A 13,202-nucleotide genomic window follows, 5' to 3' on the forward strand; every position below is an offset into this window, starting at 1 on the left:
AGCAAATTGCTATTTTTCAACCTCACTAAAAGAGTTGTTGAGATGTGATAAATTATCTTCTAGCCATTTGATATATATTCGACTACCACTAAACTTGTTTGGCACCTTGCCCAATAGCTGGTGGCAAATTGGCCTCCAATCCTCAACATGCACTAATCCTATAGCGACTACCCCATGAACTAGCAGACTGAGTTGTAATGTCACATCTTTGAGTGTAATCATACACTCATCGCACGAAAGATAAAATATGTGTATTTGGAGTTTTCATCTCTCCAACAAAGCTCTGATAAGTGTGAGACGTGTGTAAGAATCTTGTATGTAACACCCCTAACCTATATCTGTCGTTGGAACAGGGTTACGGAGCATTACCAAAAATTACAGATCATATAACAGATATTTCACATTATATAGAATTCATATCAGATGTCAATCATAATGTCCCTTATATGAGCCCTCGAGGCCCAAAATATACATTTGAATCAAGTCGGGACTAAACCGGGTACTCAAAATTTTTTTAAAAACATCAAAATTTTACCTAGGTGTAAGGGACACACGCCCATGTGGTCAGCCCGTATGGCTCACATGGTCAAGAGACATGCCCATGTCTCATGTCGTGTGGGCATTCAAAATAGGGCACACGACCGTGTCCCAGACTGTGTCCAAAATTGGGAGCATTCTGACTTGGGTCACATTGTCAAGCCACACGCCCGTGTGCTAGGCCATGTGAGCATACTGACTTGCATTAAATAGGTGCAGGGGTCACACGGCCAAGCCATATGCCCGTGTGTCAGGCCGTGTGATCAATTTTGAGCATTTTGTTTTGAAAATTTTAAGATGTAGGGGACACACGGCCAAAACACACGCTCATGTGCTAGGCTGTGTATCACACACGGCTGAGACACTGGCCCATGTCTCTGCCTGTGTGGACAAAAATAGGCCATTTCCAAGCCACATTTCTCACCTAAAATTTGCCTTCGGCCTACATTAACACTTTAACACATTCACAAGCCAATACAAGACATTTAAATCAAGCCAAGACTAAGTCTTGTGCATGACATATCATCATATATAATCAAATATCTAGCTTACCAAATTGATCAAAATCACATGTATGCTTATTTATATCAAACATACTAGCTCAATTCAATCATCAACATATAAATAGATTATCCATCACTCAACCATATCAACCACACAACAAGCATGATAAGATCACACATATATACACATCAAAATATGTCCAACTCAAGCCATTCCAATGGCTCATTACAACCCAAACATTTACATGCCAATATTGGCTAATTAACCTATACACGCCATTATAACCAAAATAAAATTTCTATTTATACTGAAATGAATCAATGGATAGTGTGAGATATCTCCTCCAAGCTTCCAATCCAATGAGCTTTTGAATTACTATAAAATAGGGACAATGAAACAAAGCAAGCTTTAAAGCTTAGTAAGTTTGTATAACATGAAATTTAACTTACCATTTATCATTTAAGGTAAGCAAACTAAATATACTCAAACCAATTTGTGCAATTGCCTAACACACATCCTCATCCATCATGTTAGTCATGTATTGTAACACCCCAAACCTGGCCTAGACGTTACGGCCGAATCTGACATGTCACATAGAAGTGTTCTTCTAAAATCGAAGTCTAATAAAGAAAATCGTTTGGTAAAAATCCAATTTATTCTTACCTCTTAAAATCATTTGGTACATTATAAAACCACCATGCGGTAAAACGGTTTGTTATTGGAGGTTTAAAATTAGCAGAAGCTACTTCATTTAAGGTTATTTTGAAGTTGAAAATATGTGTTTGTCTTGAAAAAAAACAGTGTTTATTATGAAAACTTATTTGTACCCGTTAAGCAGTTCAAAATAAATAAATAAACCCATTTTAAAGAAAATTAAAATACCAAAGGTCTTATTACATAAAAAACAACCCAAAGTAAACTTTAAAAGAAATCAGTCTAGAATAAAAATACTAGCGAATGTGTGGCCACCTCCAAGTCCCTCGCAGCTCCAAATCAACTAAGGTTGGGGATTACCTGCACAGTTAGAAGAAAATGGTGAGTTACGAGAACTCAGTGTGTAATCCCCTATCATGCAGTAACAAACTAGGCCTAAGCCATTTCCAGTATCAGTGTGGGCTTTAGCCCAATACAATATCAGAACAGTGTGGGCCTTAGCCCAACATAATAACAGTGTGGGCTTAAGCCTGTTATAGTATCACTATGGTGCAAATATGCAAAACCCACCCCAATTCAGCCCAACACACCACCCGTACCAACCCTACACACCATATGGGGACAAAGTCGACCCACCCAAATTTATACACCAATATTGCGGATAGTCGCCAAGAATAAAACGCAATTGAAATGCCAAGATAAAGATATGTGGCATAGCCACCAAGAATGATGATTGTGGCGAGCCACCGAAAAATACTTCCTCCATAACAGAAACCCAACCCATGCAGTGTTAAATAAATATGTCATACTCACGAATTATACGTACATGCAATATGCCATACTCAGTATCAGTTAAATAAATATCATAAAGCCATACCAATAATTTCATTTACTAGGGTATACCGGTCAATCTACCCTTCTGGAGGTATTTCAATAATTTTACCCTACGGAGGTATTTCGATAATTTACCCATCGGGGGTATTTCAGTAATTTACCTATTGAGAGTATTTTGGTAATTTACCCATCGAGGGTATTTTGGTAATTTACCCATCGAGGGTATTTTGGCAATTTACCCATCGAGGGTTTTCGATAATTTACCCATTGAGGGTATTTCTGTGATTTACCCATTGAGGGTATTTCTGTGATTTACCCATCGAGGGTATTTCGATAATTTACCCATCGATGGTATTTCAGTAATTTACCTATTGAGGGTATTTCTGTAATTTACCCATTAAGGGTATTTTGGTAATTTACACATTGAGGGTATTTTGGTAATTTACCCATCGAGGGTATTTTGGTAATTTTTATCCGTGTGGGCCCAAGAGCCCATTAGGGCCCATAACGGCCCAAGTGCACGAAAACACTTGTGGTGGCCTCATCAGTCTACCGCTTTCGGTTGTGGGCTCGATTTTTTTTCACACGAGCGATTGCACACTCAGATGCCAAAGTTTCAGTTTTCCAGCTTTTGCCGATTCTTAACAGAAAATAATGTGATTACACACCTGTTTGTGAAAGCTTTGCCAAACACCCTCTTGGCACCAACCTACATAGATTTACACACTCAATCAATCCTTCAATCAACGGTATTTCCCAATACTTAACCCACGCTTAAACCAACACCACTTACCACGATTATAAGAACTATGACCTAATCTTTTACGATTCTTGATCGAGGCACGGTTCCCCCTTTTGATGATTATCTGATCAAACAACGATAGTTATTGAACGACAAGGTTACTTAAGAATTATTCCACATGAAAGTTCACGGCATAAAAGGCTTACCTATCAACTTACCCTTAATGATCCAACTGGTTGATGAAAGAGATTTGAAACGCCTCCACGCCCTAGAGAAATTTCCTTTCTCTTCTGGCAACTTAGCACCCTAAATTGTGGATGACGAATTTGGTTAGAGAGGCTTAGGCACAATCGGACAAGCATAGAAGATGACCTACCTTGAAGAATTCGGTTGAGGTGGAGGTGCATTCAGTTTTGATAGAGAAGATAAATGGAGGAGGTTTCAGTTTTTGGCAAAAAATGAAGACCCCAAAAGATGTTATCTTTTTCGCAATTGAAAGAAAAGAAGAGATGATAGCTACTTGGTTATCTCAGAAACTAAACGCAAAAAAAAAATCGAACAAAAAGAAATAAAACTTGAATGGTAAGACTGGAGAGCAAAGAAAACTCAGTCACCCAAGGCTTCCCAAATGCCGAAATACTCCCAAAACCCCCTCTAGCCGAATTTTGCACAAACAAGAGTCCCATTCGGCACAACCTCCCCACTCACCTCAACTCATTGATTATCTCCACCATTTCCTCTATAACCGCCTCCTAGATTTTCTCCCACAACTCTCCATGACTAAATTCAAACTCCACCATGTAGAGTCTCAATCCAACTCTACTTTTCAGGTTGCCAAGGAGTAAAATAAATACTGCTTTGCTATTCAAGGGATTCAAACTCAAGCTCCCTTGCCACATTAATCACGCCACTGCCACTGGGCCACAAGCTCATCTTATGCTCCATTTTTCTCCAAGAACTATTCTTAGGGCCTTCAGGCCAGCTTCAAGGTTCCCTTAAGAAGGAAAAAAAAACAAAATTTCGCTAGAGTCTAGGTTTGATCCTAGGACTTTTCACACACTCCCAAACACACTCAATTCACTTAGCCATTAAAGCAAACAAGCTACTTGCATCAAATATAAAAAATTTAAAGACCCCATATTTTTGGGGCGTTACATGTATTTCATAGAAATATCAAGAAGTATATATGAGCTCAATAATAATCAAATTGTCATATACATAAATTTTCCATATCATGTGTCCATATAACATGTACAAATCATTTCCTTATATTTCAGATATATTTGGGTAATAATTCATTTTGAATCCATATTATCTCGTTTTAGAACTTTACCCGTTGAACTCTTTAAATTATCGATGGATACACGAGTAGTACACACGAAGTGTATAAAACTGTAATCCGTCAATTCATGTATTACCCGTCAATTCATATTCAGGAATGCTCATAAGAGCACATAAACGAGAAGCTCTTCCGAGCCATATAACGGGAAGCTCATGTGAGCCAATTAACTAATCAAGAAGCTCGTGCGAGCCGTATATAGGTAAGCTCCAGAGAGCCATTAGTTGGAAAGTTTATGAAAGAGCCTTTAATCGGGAAGCTCCGGAAAGCCATTAATCAGGAAGCTCATAAGAGCTAATTATCGGGAAGCTCCGAAGAGCCAATTAACAGGACACTCATAAGAGCTACGGTGTGTCCGCAACATATGCAAGATCACAACCAAATTGGGATGCTCATAAGAGCTATTAACGGGATGCTCTTGCGAGCTGTGGTGTGTCTACAACGTATGCAAGACCACAACCAATTCAGGAACCCTGTATCCATCGAATTTCATTTGTTCAAACGAAACTTAACACTTGTCAAACATTATCGTATATGTGATTCATTCTTATGCATGAAAATTTTATACATTTTACATACATAACATTCAATTCAAACATATAAATATACAATTTATTACACGAACTTATCTCAACAATGTTCGTGTACACAAAAGCTACTAATCCGTTACTTTCTCTTTTCCACGATCTAACCCTATATTCAATCTATCCAAATGAATTTAACATCAATTTATATTCAATTCAATTCACATCTTTGGAAAAATTACATTTTGCCCCTATACTTTTAGTTAATTATGATTTCATCCCTAGGCTCGGAAAATAAAATTCATGCAATTTAATCCTTATTACAAGCCTAGCCGATTTTTACATGTAACAATAGAAGCCCATGTATTTCATATAATTTAGAATTTTTCTATAAATTTTACATCTTTTCAATTTAGTCTTTAAATCACAATTTCATCAAAATTATTTTTACAAAAGTTGTTTATCTATCAACAACATGTCATTTTATACCATAAAACTTCATAATTCTCACATACTCATCCATGTAAAAACCCTAGTACTTTGATAAATTAATCCCGAGATACCTAGATTAAGCTATTACGATCTTGGAAACATAAAAATCATTAAAAATGGGACAAGAATGCTTACCCAATTAAGCCAAGTAAGCTTTCTCAAAACTCTATAACCATGGCTAGGGTTTCCATGTCTTATTTTTAGGAAAGATGATAAAATGATGATATTTTGTTTTATTTTATTATTTATCATCTTTTATCTTTTACTTTCCAATTTCATCCTTTTCTTTATTGAATTTTCCAATGATGAATAATCATGTTTATCTACTAACTCTTCTAATATTTTTCATATAAGGACCTCAAATTTTGAATTTCATAGCTATTTGATTCCTTTAGCTACTATACTTCAACTTTTCACTTTATGCAATTTGGTCCTTTACATCAAATTAAATATGAAATCGGTAAAATTTCTTTACAAAATTTTCATATAACCTTTCTATCATAATGTAGACCACAAAATAATATTAAAATGATTTTCCTATATTGGTAGATGCAAACAACTTAATTCTATTATTAAAATGTTAAACACTTTAAAAATGTAAGTTACCTTATGTTAATTACTTGGAGATATTTGAGATGATGAAAATCAAGGCACGAAATAGATTTTGAGATAGAATAATATTTTGTAATCCATTTAGGAATTGAGATAGAAAATTGAGAGGAAATGAATTTTGAGAATGAAAATTAAATTTGGTATTGACTGAATGGAGTGAGAAAACATTAAATTTGGTTTGGGTATATATAGAGGATTTTAGGGACTTTGGGGAAATTTTCTTTTTTTCTTTCATCGTTGAAATTAAATATTTTCATTTAAAATTTATTTAACCATTGGGCCATCAGTTAAAAATCAAGAGCCCTGGTTTTTTAATTGTTGACATCCAACGATTTGATTTTTTTTTTTTACATATGTTGGGTAAAAACACACTATTGGATTGGCTTTTAGTGAAAATGTGTCTAGTAAGGTGCGTTTTCACCCATGTGGCATTGCGTTCTTGCGAACCAAATACTCAAATTTCTAGAGAAAGAAAAACACAATTTTCTATCCAGATGCTCAATTCATAAAACAATGTAAAAATTGTAAAAGAAAAATCATTAATGAAAATTTGTAAAAATCATAAAATTTTAAGGTTTTTATTTTTTTGCATTCTAAATTTTAAAATTTTTAATTAACACCTTAAATTACAATATATCTCATATATAACAACATTCTCTAACAACTACCAAATCAGACTATTTACTCAAATTCCTAATTAAAATCACAATTTTCTAACGAAATACTCAAAATCCTATTGGAAACCCCACTTTGTAAAAATTCTTTAAAAATGTAAAAAAATTGTTAAATAAAAATTGTAATATTTATAATGCCAAAAAATAATTTTACAATTTTTATGATTTATAATTAAGAATTTTACAATTTTTTAAGAATTTTACAAAGTTAGGTTTCAATAGGACTTTGAGTATTTGATTAGAAAATTATGATTTTATTAGGAATTTGAGTAAATAGTTGATGGATTTTGTACTTGTTAGAAGCTTATAGGAATAATTGATTAAAAGTTTTGTGTTTTATGAAAGCTCATGAAAAGTTCATACTAAGAAGCTCACCCAAGAATAAAAAGTCTGCTCTTGGTAGCACGTTTGGTTTTATTTTATCTTTTGGTATTCTTGTGTTTTTTTTTTAAGTTTTGTTTCGTCTTTTTTAAGTTTTCTTTACATTAGTTCTGGCGAGAAGACAAGATGGAGAAGGAAATGGAAGGCTTTAAATCTTAAAGATGAAGAAGATGTTGGAATTTCGTTGCCAATAGATTGGGAGGCACAAAAATCGACTTACAAGTTATGTTTGGTTGGTTATTTCTTAACAGCGTGTATTGTTCATTTTCCGGCTATGAAAAATACTATGGCAAATCTTTGGCATCCCTTAAGGGGAGTACTAATATCAAATTTGGGAGAAAAAAAGTTTCTTTTCAAGTTTTTCCATGAGATGGATATCAAGTGTGTAATGGAAGAGGCCCTATAGACTTTCAATAACCACTTGTTGATTCATCATTGTTTAGAGAATAATGAAGACCTGATGCAAGTTTCTCTGGTATTTTCACCTTTCTGGATTTAGGTTCATGATCTTCCCCCTGGTTTCTTTTCGAAAAGTGTGGTAAAAAAATTGGGAAAATTTGTTGGATGTTTTGCGAAGTATGATGTGAAACCTCTGAGTAGAGTATTCATGAGTTTCTTGCATTTTGAAGTAGAGGTGGATACCAAGAAGCCATTGAAAAGAAGAAAGAAGATCATGTTATCCTAATCAAATTCAACTTATGTCTCCCTTCGATATGAGAGGTTGACTTTATTTTATTTTCTTTGAGGGTGGTTGGGACATAATGATAAATTTTGCCTTGTCCGATTAACAAAAGGGGATGAGGTTTTGGAGTTGTGATGGAACTCAAATTTGAAAACATAATCTAGAAGAGTTGTGGTTGAGAATAGTGTCTGGCTTCGGAAGGTAAGGGATGACGAATTTTGGGGAAGAAATTTGACAAGCTATGATTTGGGGAGAAATCAAAGGGAGGATGTTAGGAGAGATTTAAGGAAGAAAATAAATCCAATCTTGGGATTTAATTTGGAGTGATTTCCTAAAAAAATGGAAATAAATTTCATGGGATCTTTTAATGATGTAAGCCAATTTGAAATGGACCATGATCTTGAGGAAAGCCCTGTTGCACAGTTGGACAAAAAAAGGCCCACGATAGTCTTTTTGGACTCTAGCATTTCGGGAATGGAAGATTCGCTAAAGACCACGAATGAACAACATAATATTTGCTCCCTTCTTATATTGGCGGAGACCAGGAGGCCTGCTGACCTTGAACCATGAAAATGATAAGTTGGAATGTCCACGGATTAGGGAGTACGCAGGCGATTCGAAGACTTCGGCACATGCTAAAGATCTGCAATCTCCAAATTATCTTCTTAACGGAGATTAAGTTGAATAGTGTTCGAATGGAGTGGGTCTGAAAGCAATGTATATTTTCTAATGGAACTGATGTTTCAACAAATAGAACGAGAGGTGGGCTTAGTTTAGCTTGGAACGAAATTGAATTGAACTGCGAAGTTATTCTCAGAATCACATTGATGCTGAAATTTTGATAGATGACAATGGTAGATAATGGAGATTAACCGGATTCTATGGAATCCTAGATGTGCACTTTAGAGAGGAAGGGTGGAATTTATTACGAAGTTTAAGTCATAATTAAGACTTGCCATGGCTTGTATGTGGACATTTCAATGAAATTTTATATTCTTTCGAGAAATTTGGTAGGGTGCCAAGAGATGAAAGATGGATGGAATGTTTTTGTAGAATGCTTGATGATTGTTGATTAATGGATGTAGGGCATGCTGGACCTCAATTCACTTGAGAAAGGGGTAACCTTCTTGAAACTAATATTCGAGAATGACTTAATAGGGGTGGCTAATGTTGAGTGGTTTGATTTGTTCCCAGATTTTTCAATAAACCACTTACTTCATTCTTTTTCCGAGCACGACCCCCTTCTAATCAAAACTTATCAAGAGAATCAGCAGAGAAGTCGAAAGAATTTTAATTATGAATTGTGGTAGGTCTTGGAGGAATCCTATGAAGAGAAAGTAAGGTGTATTTGGGAGTTGAATTCTGGTTCTGTTCTGGAGAAACTTGAAGCGCTTTCAGCTAGGCTAAAATGATGGGCAAAGGGTATAAAAAGCAAGCGAACCAAAGCTTATAAAGGCTTGCAAGGCAAGCTGGGTCAGTTGCTGGAACTTGACAGGGATGATGATACATTGGCTGAGATAATCGATATAGAAATCCATCTTAATATGGAGATTGAGAAGGAATAAGCTTATTGGGAGCAAAGAGCTAGGACAAACTGAAAATGGAAGATATTCACAATTTCTTTCATAATTCTTTTACAATTTCCATATAAAACATCAAATTCTTTCACAATTTCGCATCCCAAATAAGATATTCAAATCGTATCTCGAAGCTAATGGATGAAGTAGGTAATGTAGCCATGTCAAAAACTGAAGTGCAAGAATTTACACGCAAATACTTTACTAATATTTTTGCATCAATAGGAGTGGGTAATATGGAACACATTCTGCCAGGAGCGGATACTTGTATAACAACAGAAATGAATCAGATACTATTGGCCAATTATATAGATGATGAGGTGGTTTCAGCATTCAAATCAATGGGTCTAACAAAAGCTGCTGGTTCTAACGGATTCCCAGCGCTATTTTTCCAAAAAAATTGGAATATTGTCGGAAGAGATGTAAGCGAATTCTACCTTGGAGTTCTAAATGAAGGTATGAATATGGAACAGTTTAATGCTACTAATATTTTGCTTATTCCTAAAATTGCTTAGTCATTGAATGTGAATAATTTTAGGCCTATAAGTCTTTGCACGGTTATATATAAATTCATTTCTAAAACTATTGCGAATCGATTCCAACAAGTTGTAGATTATTGCATCGACAAGGTCCAAAGTGCGTTTGTCCAAGGGCATATGATAATTGATAATGTCCTTGCTTTTGAAGTCTCACACTCTTTTAAGCAAAAAAAAAAAAAAAAAAATAGGGGAAAAGGCTCTTTCGCCTTGAAATTAGATATAAGCAAAGCCTATGATCGAGTTGATTGGGGGATTTTTTACAACATATGATACTGAAGATGGGCTTTGATAGAATTTGAGTGAATTTTATTATAAAGTGTATTAGCTCGATTTCGTACTCCAGTATGATTAACAAAAAAAAAAGGGACAAAAATTCTTCCCCACAAGAGGGTTAAGACAAGGGGGCCCATTAAGCCCTTATCTATTTCTGATTTACAGTGAAAGTTTGTCTTCCTTAATGAAATTGGCAAAAAGGGAAGGAGAGTTGGGAGGGGTCAAAGTGAGCAGACGAGGACAAAAAATTTCATATCTCTTGTTTGCTAATGATTGTATTATTTTCGTAGGGGGTGAATGTTCTTAAATGACTACTCCAAGAGTATGAGGAAGTTTTGGGTCAATGTATAAATTATGAAAAATCAACTATTTTCTATAGTTTGAATACTTCTGAGCAGACTAAACAGGCAATAGCGTAAATCTTACATGTCTGCGTTTCTACAAACCCGAAAAGTATTTGGGGCTTCCTAATTTGGTTGGTAAGGGGAAGAAAGAGGCCTTTCAAATTGATAGCTGGAGCACCAGGTTTCTTTCTTAAGGAGTTAAAGAAATTTTTATAAAATCAAATTAACAGGCTATTCTGACTTATACGATGACTTGTTTCTTTACTTCCAATCTCTCTTTGTAATGAAATAGAAGGCATAACTGCAAAGTTCTGGTGGCAAAAAGGGCATGGGAAGATTGGTGTGAATGGAGAAAACTGTGCGATTTAAAGGAAAATGGTGGTCTTAGGTTTCGATGTTTAGCAAAATTCAATATTTTGTTACTTGCAAAATAAGGACGACGATTAATTAATTATTCGAATTCTTTGTTAGCTCGTACATTAAAAGCTAAATACTATCCTGAAACTGACTTTCTAAATGCAAAATTAGAGAGAATACCTTCATATACTTGGTGAAGTATTTGGGCTTCAAAAGGAATTCTCCAAGATGGAATGTGCTGGCGAGTGGGAACATGTAATAAAATCTCAGTGACACCTTTATTTTGGATCTCATCCATAGTTTGAACACCATGAAAATGAACACAAGGAAGGTGAAGGACAAGGGGAGCAACTTATCCACGGTAAACCTATGCAAAACTTAAGGGTAAACTGTTCTTAACTTATACAGGTTTCTGTTATTGAAATTTGTGCCTGTCAAAACTGATGGCTTGAAAATCTCGTCTTTTGTCACTAGAGCATAACAAACTTGGAAGAGTATTGCAATTTGATATTTGATAAATAGCAAGGCCGGGGCTTAGGCCGGGGGCCTAAAATGGAAAATTTTGATTTTTGGCTCTTTACAATTTATAAAATCTTTAAGTTAGTATAGTTAAAATTGTACCTTGATCTTTAAAATGACAAAATTTTGATTTGGAATATGGTATTTTGATGATTTTTGGAATATAAATTAAAAAAATTACGATTATCCGAACCAAACTGAATTCTTTTATTAAAATCCCATTAATCATTCATAACAAAAAGTCTCAAACATATAAAAGCCAATTTGCTTTAATCTTTTGTTTGAAACCCCATTGATAGCAAAATTTGTCTTTTAATATATTTATTTTGGCTAATTATCGAATAAAATGTTATTAAATTTGAGTTTTTCTTATCGTGAATGAAGTTGGTATGTTAAATTCAAATTCTTATAAAAATAGGGCTAAATTAGAACAAAAAGTAAAGAGGAAGGATAGATTGAAAGATTGAAGGTTTGATTTTAGCTAAATTTTAGCACTAGAATTGTGTATAAATATTTGGGCTGACTTGGCTTTGGAATGAATCAATTCTTTACTCTTTTTAGTACATGCTATTTATAACCTAAACCAAAATGATCAAATTTTCTACTGAGTCGTTGAACGAATAGTGTGAGCTCCAACCTGAACTTCCAACTGACCAAACTTCTGATAATTTATAAGAAATCAAACACAACGGACGTGAGAAAATCATTGCTTAGTAAGTTCATATTAAAAATAAACTTTAACTTACTGTAAGGAACTTAACTTAAACATTTCACAATTTAATTCACAATCAAGGTCATGATCAGTTCATTTATTTCTTATACACATCACAAGTCTCACAAAGTTAGTGAGTTCATATAATATGAAACATGTAACCTTATCATGACACGAAGCATATACAAGTAAACACATTTAAAACTCAATTCGACCATCACATATTCATTTCACATTTCACATTTCGTTTCAAATATTCATATCAAAAGTCTCCTTTCATATATCTATTTTCATGTAACAATTTCATATAATCACTTGATGAACCAAATGAAGTAACATCGGATATGCAGGACCTTAGGCATCAGTAGAACATCCAAGACCAACACTCGAAACAATAATAACTCTAATGACATGTCTTTTATATTCTAAGCATTCACAAGGTTCATACAGGCCACATTTCATATCCATACACACTATTTCATCACAAGAACTCATCCATATAGTTTCTCATTTTCAAACATAACCATCAACTTAGCTAACATTGCAATTTAGTCCAATTCACCATTTACCATATATCAAGCAATTAAAATCATTCACAACATACATAATAGTTAATAAATCAGAAAAATAACAACTAACTAGTTCAACCAATGTACGAACTTACCTAATAAAAAACAGCTACGAACGCGATGTCGATGTTTACTCTGCTAATTTTTCTTTTCCACAATTATTGCCCAATTGATTCGTTTCTTGATCTAAATAATAATTTTAATTCAATTAACCATTTAAAACAACTTAAACAATTAAAATTATGCATATAAGCCCTTTTATTACCATTTTACAAAACTACTCCAAATTTTATCCTTTATGCAATTTAATTCTCAAACCCAAAACTTTCAAATCGAA

The 13,202-nt window shown here is 34.3% G+C and overlaps 1 long non-coding RNA gene across 1 annotated transcript; it reads right to left on the reverse strand.

Moving 5' to 3' along the window:
- Window positions 1-1,886: 1,886 nt before the first annotated feature.
- LOC128039277 (uncharacterized) lies at window positions 1,887-11,526 on the reverse strand. The gene is made up of 2 exons (XR_008193794.1): window positions 11,246-11,526; window positions 1,887-2,055 (listed from the first exon to the last, which is right to left on the reverse strand). It is a non-coding gene; the product is annotated as an uncharacterized LOC128039277 (long non-coding RNA).
- Window positions 11,527-13,202: the final 1,676 nt, after the last annotated feature.

This window comes from Gossypium raimondii, chromosome 1 (genome assembly GCF_025698545.1).
Source record: "Gossypium raimondii isolate GPD5lz chromosome 1, ASM2569854v1, whole genome shotgun sequence".
Lineage (NCBI taxonomy): Eukaryota > Viridiplantae > Streptophyta > Magnoliopsida > Malvales > Malvaceae > Gossypium > Gossypium raimondii.